The sequence below is a fragment of the Panthera uncia genome (genome assembly GCF_023721935.1).
Source record: "Panthera uncia isolate 11264 chromosome C1 unlocalized genomic scaffold, Puncia_PCG_1.0 HiC_scaffold_3, whole genome shotgun sequence".
Classification (NCBI taxonomy): Eukaryota; Metazoa; Chordata; class Mammalia; order Carnivora; family Felidae; genus Panthera; species Panthera uncia.
This window is the reverse complement of record NW_026057584.1, coordinates 3,555,795-3,568,140: the sequence shown is the minus strand read 5'-3', so window position 1 is coordinate 3,568,140 and position 12,346 is coordinate 3,555,795.

Genomic DNA, 12,346 nt, shown 5'->3' with positions numbered 1-12,346 from the left:
TGGAAACTCCAAGGGAGTGTCTGTCCCTGTCTCTCTCCCAGCTTCTCGTGGTTGGAAGGAAGCCCTGACGCTCCCTGTCTTGAACACACCTCCTCCGATCTCTGCCTCCACCTTCTCATGGCATCTTCCCTGTGGGTCTGAGTCTCTGTGTCCAAGTTTCTCCCTTGGTATAAAGACACCAGTCATCGGATGGGGGGGACCACCCCAACCTAGTATGACCTCGTCTTAGCTTGATCGCATCTCTAAAGAGCTCCTTTCCAAATAAGGTCACATTCACAAGTTTCGGGTAGACATGAATTTTTGGAGGATGATAGTCAACCTTGTACGGTGTTCTTTTTTTTTTTCTTTTTAGTTTATTTATTTATTTTGAGACAGAGAGAGAGAACATGGGGGAAGGGCAGAGAGAGAGGGAGAGAGAGAATCCCGAGCAGGCTCCATACTGTCAGCACAGCATGTGGGGCTCAAACTCGTGAACTCTGAGATTATGACCTGAGCTGAGGTCAGGAGTCGGACGCTTACGTGACTGAGCCACCTGGGCCCCCCCAGCACGACGTTCTTAAGCATCTCCTGTACGATTTTGCTCTTCGGGGTTGAAACATGTGACATGTCCACACGCGCTTACGCCCTTCGACGAGATACGGAAAGCCATTGTTTTTTTCAGGCCCAACTACTTGAGTATATTTTTTTCCTTTCTCTGGGGACTTGACGATGTACAACGCTACGTCATAAACTGGCCTGATACACTGTTTGTTCTGTGGCGCGATCCATTAATAACACCTTGTAACTAGGACAGTTTTTTCTCCCGTTCTCCATCTGGCTATTTATAGCGAAGCCTAATTCCTCGGAATTAAAACGCATCGATTAACATTAACGGCTATAACTGATTCAACTTAAAGGACTAGAATTTGTGGCTTGGAGAAATCATCGATAAAGTCGGTGGCCCTTCTGTGGGACAAGGACGGAAAGCGGCGTGCGGCATGCCCGAATGGAATGATCTAGCAAACGTCCACACACGCTGGCCCAGCTGGTGGAGGAGAGAGCTCAGAGATGGTGGAAAGCACGTGGGTATGTGGGATCTCCTAAGGAGAACAGGAGAGCAGGGTGCCGAGGGCGGAGCACTGGGCTGTCGGAGGACGAAGAAGATGAGAAGGGTCACCGGCCACACACCTGGAGCCAGGGGCCGGGGGACGGTCACCGAGACGGGAGGGAAATGGGCCATGTCACGTGCTGCGGAAAGACCAAAGAGACACGAGTGGACGAGTGTCGCTGGCACTTTGCGGTAGGGAGGCCCCTGGTGGCCTCAGCCTGAGCAGTTTCGGTGGGGCCCTGGAGGGGGAAGAATCACACGGGAGGGGGGCGGGAATAGACGTGCAGGTGCCAAGGCCGTTGGGCTCACGGCAGTGACCCGTGCCTTCCTCTCCAGCTGGGCTCCTGCTCACTGCCGCTTCGGGATCTTGACCGTACTGCCCCTGCCCAGGGCCGCTTCCCACGGTTCTGTGCCGAGCTCTGAAGCCCCTGTGGCCTCCAGGCCCGTTTGCTGCTTCAGGCGGGGTGTCCTGCTGGCTGGCTGTCCCCGCAGGAAGGCTGTTCTAGGAGCTAAATCTTGTTAAAAACCAGAAGCGGAATTTGCTGAGTGCCTGTTACATACCGGCCGGTTGCGAGTATCTTCCGCCAGTGCTGTGACACAGGTGCGGTCGGGGAAAAGCAGACAGACTGAGAGAGAGGTCCAAGCGCGTGGATGGTGCCCTCGGAAGAAACAAGGTGTCGTCTGTGTGAGGGCAGACACTCCAAGGAGGCGAGGCTTTGTCCCAGATAAAAGGGAACTTGCCACAAAGAAACGCTGTTCAGGAGCTGAAGGCCCTTCCTTTCCAAAGTGCGAGGGTCTGGTCTCTGGAAGTGTGTTTTCACCTTCTTGAAAGTTCTCTGTTTGAATTTTGAAATTTCGAGGAAATAACATTTTGTAAAGTCATCATCCTACACGTACTGTTTCTGCCCCGTGGCTACATCGTATTCTGTCCGTATTTTCACCACAGCTGTTTGCAGAAGGCCCCCCTGTTTCCCTCTGCTATAAATAACATGGACATGAACACCTGTTCAGTCATCTCCGTGGGCATCTCTGATCGTCGCTGGAAGTTAAACTTGCTGGTTCAAAGGAGGCGCACATCTGTGAAGACCGACAAGCACGCCACCCTAGTTTGGTTTTCCATTACTCTGCAGAATTTCACGACAGCCGAGAATTTCTATTTGTAAAACTGAGCGTAGGGATTTTTCTGGAAGCTAATCAATGACTTCAGGCTTATCAGCCATTGCACTGTGCTGACTCCAGAAGATTTTGAGTTTCTCCCATGTCTCAAAGAACAGTTACGATTTTAATTATTCATGAAGCATTTAAATAAGCTTCTTGCCCCGCGTCAAATAATGCAGCCTTACATATTGGGGGATAAACTATTTACTTACGCTTTTTGAAGTTAATGAAGTTAAAGTCTAAGAGTCTCGTATAAATGTCAGGGTAAAATACAATGCTAATTTAGTTTAAGAGAAACAACACTGATTTTCTTATCTTCCGGAGTGAATTTTCTCCTGATGTCTTTTTTTTTTTTATTAATTTTTTTTTTAATTGAGAGAGAGAGACAGAGCATGAGCAGGGGAGGGGCAGAGAGAGAGAGGGAGACACTGAATCCAAGCAGGCTCCAGGCTCTGAGCTGTCAGCACGGAGCCCAGCTCAGGGCTTGAACTCGTGAACCGCCAGATCATGACCTGAGCCCCCAGGCGCCCCTCCTGGCAGGTTTTTAATTGAGAGCTGGGTGTCTGGCACCCACCCGTCACGTGAGAAGGAGTTGGTTCCCAGAAGTAGCTACAAGCCAAAATATCTTAATAGGATGCTTACGATGCCTTGTTTATCAGAAGCACAATGTTTAAAACTGGGGTTTTATCTCGAGTGGCTCATTTAATGACAACACTGCCAAAAGGTAGTTTCACTTACAAAAATAAAACAAATTAAGTTCTTTACAACCTTTACTAGTGTTAAAACCGGGCGCGATGCACGAGTGGGATTGGGGGCGGGGGAGGGGGCGTGGCTGTTGTTAAGCGTCTCCCAGCAGGGCTGAGCTGGCTGGTGGAGAGCGAGGACACCCCTGCAGCCTGGCTGGGCGATGCCGCCTCCCTGCAGCAGGGAAGCAGGAAGGACGGACCGACGGACGTCCTTTGTTGTTCGAAATCAGCCTCCAACTGCAGTCCGCAAGCCAAGCGCATCCTCTGGGGCGGGGCTGCTCCCTGCGGGCTGGGTGCGCGGGAGGGTTTCTATGGCAACGACCACGCGGCTGCAGTGACCTCTTACCCCATGCGGCTTTGGTTCCAAACTCCTAGGGGCTCGCAGCCACCCCGGAAGTGCCCCAGGGTCCCGGCCGCACCGCAGACGCGGGCCAGGTGATTTCGCCTCTCTGTGCCTCAGCGTCCTTCCTGGGAAAGCGCTCTAGTTCATGAGCTTGTCGTAAGGATGAAGAGCATCCAGGTGCGGTGCTCAGCAGGGGGCAAGCGCTGGAGCCCCCTCCGTGCCCCAGAATCCAGCACCTTCGCCGTCCTCGCACGGGACGCCCGCAGACCCTGCAGGACAAGGCCAGCATCGCATGGCCATTGCCGCCGCGTTTCTGCTCTGTGACCTCTCTCGGGCAGCCCCGACTGACTGGTGCTTACTTCTTCCTTGCCCTGAGCCCTGCGTGGATCTCCCCCTGGTGACCGGACAGACCTCAGCACCCCCAGCCAGCCGGCCACCCCTGCCGCGTCTCTGGCCTGTCCCCGCGGCTCAGAGCCACCTGAGCGGGAGCTCCTCTGTCTCCGGTCACCTCGCAGGCTGCTGGTCTCTCTGCTTGCAGGGTCGGCCCCGCCTCAAATCTGCCTTCATCCTGGTGTGCCCCTGATCCCCAGAAAACACAGACCTCATGCCACGATGCCCCTCCTCACCGTCCTTCTCAATGACTCCCCCCAGCGGGCAGGAGAGATTTAAAACCTTGGCCTTGTCTCCCATCTCATCTCCAAACATGCGGACGTGCTGAGCTGTGGAATAACAGCGTCTTCGATCACTCACCATCCTTCCAGAGTCCCTTCTGCCTTCCTCCAGAAAGCCCTCCCTGCTTGCCCAGGGGGTGGCCTAGGAGCGTATCATCCTCACAGCATTTATCCTGATGTTTGGCTCTCGACAAGGTTTTTGTTGAATAAATGACGAAATTGCCAAAAAAGATAGATATTATTGAGGAAAAGAAATGTTTGATTTATTATACTAACTATAATACACGTTCATCGTAGGAAGTAATAAGGAAAATTCAGACAATAATAGGAAATAAAAATTACGCCCCGTACTGTGACCAAGCATAAGACCTGTTAACACTTTGTTTTATTTTCCTCTGGGTTGGTTTTTTGTTTTTTGTTTGTGTGTGTGTGTGTGTGTGTTTTGCCTGTGGATGTTTTTGAACATAGTCTCAATTGCATATTTGGAAACACTGCATTTTTGATTCCCTTTCCTAAGGAAAGAAAGAAGCCCAACTCTTGTATCAAAATGCTCTGAAAAACGTTTTAACGGCCACAGAATATAGCACGGAGGACATCCCATCATGTGCTTGTCTTTTCCGATTGGACTCAAAGAGGTTGTCCACACGTTTTTGTGTCTGTTTGTTTACAGCTGTGAATAACACTGCAGGAAGTGTCTTCACAAAGAAGTAAGTTCTTGGGGCGCCTGGGTGGCGCAGTCGGTTAAGCGTCCGACTTCAGCCAGGTCACGATCTCGCGGTCTGTGAGTTCGAGCCCCGCGTCAGGCTCTGGGCCGATGGCTCGGAGCCTGGAGCCTGTTTCCGATTCTGTGTCTCCCTCTCTCTCTGCCCCTCCCCGTTCATGCTCTGTCTCTCTCTGTCCCCAAAATAAATAAAAAACGTTGAAAAAAAAAAATTTAAAAAAAAAATAAAAAAAAAAAACAAAGAAGTAAGTTCTCGCACCTCAACCTGCCTCCTTAAATTGGAATATTAAATGGGCAGAGACAAATGTAAGCAGCGTAAACATGTGTGGCGGGCCTGACACCTGTTCCCAAATTGCTTTCCCGAAAGGTCGCATCCGCGTTTACACTCACCGCGAGTTCACCGCGGGGTCAAGCGCTACGATTATTCTTAGCCTTTGTGAGTCTGACGGCTACAGACTGGTAGCAGGTGAAGCTCTCGAATGCTTTGAAGTTCTTCTTGGAATTGTCAAAGCACGTCTGGGAGTGTGAGAATGTTTTGCTTTGGTTTTGCCGACTTGTAGATGACTTATTTACCTGGTCCTAGCGGTGGCCAGTGTTTTTTCTCAGTTCAGATCAGGAAGTGAACACCTTCCCGAAAGAACTAAGCCTAAGCCACTGCTTGAGGACCGAACCGGAGATTGTCCCCTGGGCGTTAGTTGCCCGGTGAGACATTAATGTCACAGCCTGCTGAGTAGATGAGAGAGAGCGGAGGTGGGGCTCAGCACCGAAATGACGGCTCCACCTGAGATAAATGCTTACACACGCCTCTTTTTAAAAACAACACGATCTAGGGGCGGTTGAGCATGCAACGTCGGCTCAGGTCACGATCTCGCGGTTGGTGGGTTCGAGCCCCGCGTCGGGCTCTGTGCTGACAGCTCGGAGCCCGGAGCCTGCTTTGGATTCTGTGTCTCCCTCTCTCTCTGCCCCTACCCCACTCATTCTCTCTCTCTCTCTCTCTCTAAAAAATAAACACACATTGGGGTGCCTGGGTGGCTGTCAGTTAAGCGTCCGACTTTGGCTCAGGCCATGATCTCGTGGTCCGTGAGTTCGAGCCCCGCATCGGGTTCTGTGCTGACAGCTTGGAGCCTGGAGCCCGCTTCGGATTCTGTGTCTCCCTCTCTCTCTGCCCCTCCCCTGCTTGTGCTCTGTCTCTCTCCATCTCTCAAAAGTAAATAAACGTTTAAAAAAAGAAATTAAAAACAACACGATCTCCTGAAACACAGCTGGCTACTCCAGCCCACCGCTCCCTAGGACACAGTTGCTGAAGAGCAGAAGCCCACCGGGTCTCCCTCATGCCCACCATGCGAGAGATGTGTTCACCTGATGGGGTGTTGCACGCAGCCGCCTCGAGAGTCAGCCTGAGTCAGCCTCTGGCGGAAGACCGGGCGAGTCTGGAAGACATTGGGCGCCGAGTCATTTAACTCAGCCCAGCAGGGAGGGCGGGTTTTCTCTGCTTTTGGACAGCTGACGAAGGCGGCGGGCAGTTATAATCCTAAAAGGGAAAAAGTAACACATACTCTAAGGATGATTTCTCAATTGGGTGTTTCACAGAAAGGAAAAAGTCTGAAATGTCCCAAATAAAGCTGCTTGCTGTCATTGTAACACAGCTGGGAGGGCAAGAGCAGTATTGTTGAAATGGAGGTCACTGTGTTCTAGGAAGCCTGCGTCCTGGCACACTGGTGAGTCAGCCTGGCCGCGGGGCCTTCGGTCACTTGTTAAGACTGGAATAATGACATCTCCTGATGGGAGCAGTGACCAGGCTGGCTGGAGTTTGGAGGCCCCTTCTGGCTGTGGTTTTAAGGAAGAGGGAAAAACAGGGCCGCCTGGGTGGCTCAGTCGGTTAAGCATCCGACTTCGGCTCAGGTCATGACCTCGCGGTTCGTGAGTTCGAGCTCCGCGTTGGGCTCTGTGCCGACAGCTCAGAGCCTGGAGTCTGATTTGGAGTCTATGTGTCCGTCTCTCTCCACTCCTCTCCCGCTCATGCTCTGTCTCCCTCTGTCTCTCAAAAATAAATAAATGTAATTTAAAAAAATTTTTTAAAAGAAAGAAAGAGGGAAAAACATTTGTCCGACAGTGGCCAGGGATGGGGTGGGAGTCAGGACCATGGACAGTCCAGCTTGAGGACATCACTCAACCCCAAGCCTCACTTTTCACCATGATGCCACGGGAACAGCGACGGTGACCTTTCAGGGCTGCTGAGGCGTCACTGAGACCAAACACAGCACCTGCGTGAGCCAGCGGCCAGCGTCCCACGGGGAGGCGCGTGCAGCGACATCCACACGGACGCCACACGCCTGGGTTCCGGTCCGCCTCTGCTGCCCACCAGCCGCAGGACCCCCGCAAGCCGCTCTGTCTGTGCTTTGGTGTCCTTGTCCTCAGTGTTATCAGGGTGGACAGTGCGATCTTTTCTCCCGATGGAGCTATTGGCAGAAATAACCCCAGTAAAGCACGTCAGACGTTGGATGAAGCTGATACACGCTGTGCGCTCTCGTTTTTGTCCAGCCTCACTGGAGGCTGGCTTAAGTCGGACACTATGCAATCGGAGGCGAACCTTACAAGGACAGAATTTATGCGGACTCTTTTATATTCCCGCAGCGACCGAAGCATAGTAGGAAGAGCTGGGGGCGCACAGGGAGCGAGGGCTTTGCTGGGGCCCAGGGGCTTCTCTGAGCAGCGCACCAGCTCCTTGTTCCACCTGCCCCCAGTGTCCCTGCCCCGTGGGAGAGGCTGGCCAGGGGCTGGAGCCCACCCGGAGCTCCGTAGGCCGGTCAGTACTGTCCCGGCTTTGTATGCCTGTGTGCGTGCACGCGTGTGTGTGTCTGTGCATGCGTGTGTACCTGATTTTCTTGTGAAATATCTTCAACCTCTAAGCTAATTGTATTTCGGTCATGTAACTGACCAGTCTGACAGCATATTTCTTTTTTTTTTTTTTTAATGTTTATTTATCATTGGGAGAGAGACAGAGTGGGAGCGGTGAAGGGGCAGAGAGAGAGGGAGACACAGAATCCGAAGGAGGCTCCAGGCTCCGAGCTGTCAGCACAGAGCCCGACACGGGGCTTGAACCCACGAACTGTGAGATCATGACCTGAGCCGGAGTCGGACGCTCAACCCATTGGGCCACCCAGATGCCCCCAAAATGAAGCTTCTTAAAACAGATGGAGCCTGGAATTCTTACACCAGAGAGTTAGACTTTTGTGTTCAATGAAGACTGAATATTTGAAAAATAAAAAATTGGGTATAATAAATGATTAAAATTCTTAGGTATCCGATATCATATTCGTTGTTCAAAATAGGAAAGCAGAGGATTTTCTGCACCCCTGAAATACAAATTTTATCTTGCCCTTAAAAAAATGCTGACTTGGGGGGGTGCCTGGGTGGCTCAGTCGGTTGAGCGTCCGACTTTGGCTCAGGTCATGATCTCATGGTCCATGAGTTCGAGCCCCGCGTCGGGCTCTGGGCTGACAGCTCAGAGCCTGGAGCCTGTTTCGGATTCTGTGTCTCCCTCTCTCTCTGCCCCTCCCCTGCTCATGTTCTGTCTCTCTCTGTCTCAAAAATAAATAAAAACATTTAAAAATTAAAAAAAAAAATGCTGACTTGGGGCACCTGCCTGCTGTGTGACTCTTGATCTCAGGGTCATGAGTTCGAGCCCCACATTGGGGGGAGAGTGTGCTTAAAAAAAAATATTGACTTAAGTTTGATCGTTCTAAATTTGGCTTATTATCCTGGCTATTCTGAGAGAGTAACTATCATACACTGAAATTAATATATTACAAAAATCTGAAAATGGGTGATACATATTATTAAAATATTTCCCTTAGGAGCTTAAAACTCTAAACCTTTCCATGCGATTCCTCTTGTCTCTTCAAGTATTGTGTAGATAAACCACAAAATACTGACTTTCAGCGTCTTTAATAAGCAGCAGTATTTTTCCGTTCCTCCTAGAGCATGATGGAATCCCATTACCATATGGTGGAGATGCCCAAACTCTTTAGATGAAGAACAGACTTACCAATGCACGTATGTTCAGTGCACAAGTCAGAAAAAAAGTGATCTTGCTTGTATATTAAATAAAACTCTGACGTGGATTAGGTCGTTAAATTCTTCAGCCGAGGGTTGGGGCCTCTTTGATTACCAACGATTAAATTTTTGTAAATTGCTTTAGTAAAAAAAAAAAAAAAAGAAAAGAAAGAAACTTGGGGATGGACTCACCAAGGCTCGAAGTCGCCACCAGGAGGCACCACAGGCTCACCTGTCACTGGTCTGTGCCGTGGGAGGGGCTGTGGCAGGAGGCGGGGGCCACCTCCCGGAGAGCTGGACAGACATCTGGGAGGAGTTGGGACTTCACCCCTCCTCCAAGGGAAGGCCGGCAAAGGTTTCGCTAGAGGGCTAACCTGCTCCCTGGTCACTGTAATCCCTTATTACTTCCTCGAAGGCCCAAAGCCAGCGTTTCCTGTTGACAACCCCCGAGCCTGGCACGGTGCAGGGACACTTCTGTGCAATGTCAGGGCACGTATCACAGTTAGAACTGGTTCCTTACTTGTACACTTACTTAATGCCAGTCTTCCCCCTGGAATGTTGACTGCCTCTTGCCACTGCTACACCGCGGTTGGCTTGGTGTGTGATGTGTAGCGGGCCCTCCATCCATGAACGAGCAAAGGAATGGGATCGCACGGGCAGCAGCGTTGGGGGGCTGTTTGGGGTCACCAGTCACTCGGGGGAGACCCCCTGAGGCCTGACCGGTATGAGGCAGGGGCCGTGGGAGGGCACCGAGACGGCAGTGAAAACGGCAGCCGGCTGATGCCGAACTGAAGCCAGAGCAGGGGGAGTGTGGTCTTTGAGAAGAAGGCCGACAGCAGGGGTGGGGGTGGGGGGGGCGTGGAGGACATCAAGGCTCGGCGCCCACACCCTGCAGGTGTCGTCTCCTTTAGTCCTTTTGACAGCCCCGTAAGGTTGGTGCCATTGTCGCTGCTCCTTTACGGACGGCGGAACCGAGGCTCAGAGACGTTCGATAAAGGGGACGCTTGCTGGTCACGCCCCCACGGAGAGGAAATGCCAGAGAAAGAGTCTAGGAGACGACAGCAGTTCTGCTTTGGATGTGACGAGTTTGAGATGCCTTTGGGACATCCAGCTGCGGGCAGGTAGACTGAAGCTCGGAGAAGTCGGGAGCAGGAACATAGACCTGGTGCCGGGGACACCTCGGTCACGGTCAAAGTGGGGGAGCCGACCGAGCCCAGGGAGCAAGAGGCATGACAGGAATCACTCTGAACACCAGCCAGGAATCCAAAACGACCCACCTCCACCACGAGCGCAGGCAAGGATGTAACTGTGGTCGTGCGTTCTTTCTTTATTTTCTGTGGCATTCACGAATAGGTATAATACGATCAATAAAATGCCAAGATTGTTATTTGTTGTTTGCAGGAGTGGTTGACGGTATCAGTCACACGAGAGACATATGCAAAGACACATATACGAAGAGATCTATACAACGAAGTTGCATTATTGTTGCTGTTGTTAGTTTCTCAAAGCATAAAAGAAAGCTGGCGTCGATGGTCAGTTGTGTGATTTCTTTAAGGCAAAATTAAAGAAGACAAAGAACTGTATTTGACCTCTGGAAAGACCCAGAAAGCTCCTCAACCTTGGGTCCACGGATCCCCCGAGGGCCTTCGGTTAGATGTCAAGAGACCCCCCTGAAATTGGACAGGAAAAAAGAACAGCGTTACCTCCAGTGTGAATGCAGGCCAGACGCTGGGGTGGTGTCACAGGTGTCTGTGACTTTGTCACCAGCAGAAACCCTGGTGTCTGTATGTCACGTCACCGCGGTTGCGGACAGCTGGGGAGAGGACAGCCCGCTGTGCCAGCATCGTGACAGACACGGTCTCTTGTCACCGAGTGCACTCCCAATGCTGTGTGCTGTCTGTGCAGCTCCAGCCCTCCTTCCTCCCCGCCACTTCCTGTTTCCCTGCGTCTCCCAGCAACGGCCTCAGGGCTCAGCTCCCAGAGTTTGTCAGGCTGGCTCTCAGAAACCCCCGTCTGGGAGCCCTGTCACACTCCAAAACACCCCGCCCAGAGGTGCGGGCACGCCCTGGAGTGCGGTCAGCCAGCCCCAGGGGTCCCCAGGTCACTGCCCCATGTTACCTGAGCCCCTTCCCTTTCTCAGTCGCCCAGCACCCAGCCAGAGGGTCAGCACTGAACTCAGTGCTTCTGTTAACATGACAGCTCTGGCTGATACACCACATCACGATTTAAAAATCTATTTCGAGGGGCGTCTGGGTGCTCGGTCGGTTAAGCATCCGACTCTCGGTTTCGGCGCAGGTGGTGATCCTCGTGGCTCCGTGAGTTCGAGCCCCGCGTCGGGCTCTGTGCTGACAGCGTGGAGCCTGCTTGGGATTCTCTCTCTCTCCCTCTCTCTCTCTGCCCCTGCCCCACTCACGCTGTCTCTGTCTCTCTCAAAATAAATAGATAAACCTAAAACAATAATCATAAAAAAATAAAAATACATTTTGACAATGCATTTCAGAATAATCGACTTTCTTTGTAACCCTCTATTCTTTGCTTTAAGCATTTAAAAATATGATTCTGGGGGGCACGTGGGTGACTCCGTGGGTTAAGTGTCCTACTTAAGTCGTGACCTCGAGGTCCATGAGTTCGAGCCCCACGTCAGGCTCTGTGTCTCCTCTCTCTGCCCCTCCCCTGCTCACACTCTGTCTCTCTCTCAAAAATAAATGAATAAGCATTAAAACTTTAAAAAAATATATGATTCTGAGAGCGGCCACAGGCCCTCACCGGCGTGCCGGAGGCATCCGTGTCACAAAAGCAGGGAAGAAGTCGAAGTGGTCACCAGCCCAATTCGTTACAGTTCCCTCCCTTGGGTTTGAAAGCCTCTTGGAACACAGGACATAAAGGTTTTTCTTTCCATTCTTCCTTCCTTTCTTTTCAAACAAACTAATGGAAGAAAGTGAACTTTGTGTTATTGTTCCCCCCTTTAAATTTTTTTTTTTTTCAACGTTTTTTATTTATTTTTGGGACAGAGAGAGACATAGCATGAACGGGGGAGGGGCAGAGACAGAGGGAGACACAGAATCGGAAACAGGCTCCAGGCTCCGAGCCATCAGCCCAGAGCCTGACACGGGGCTCGAACTCATGGACCGTGAGATCGTGACCTGGCTGAAGTCGGACGCTTAACCGACTGCGCCACCCAGGCGCCCCATTGTTCCCCCCTTTAAAAAGTAGTACGTGCTCAGGGCCCCTGGTGACACACGGTCTGTTGAGTGTCTGACTCTTGATCGCAGCTCAGGTCATGATCTCACAGTTTGTGGGTTGGAGCCCCACGTCAGTCTCTACGCTGATGGCACAGAGCCTGCTTGGGATTCTCTCTCACTCCCTCTCTCTCTGCCCCTCCCTCTCTCTCTCTCTCTCTTTCTCAACAAATAAACGTAAAAAAAAAAAAAAAAACTAACTTTTTTTTAAAGTAGTACGTGTTTATCAAAAAAAAAAAAAAATCAGCAAAAAGAAACAAAACGTTTTTGGCGCCCTCCTGATGACATGAAGACAACCAGGCGTCTGTTTCGATGTATTTCCTTA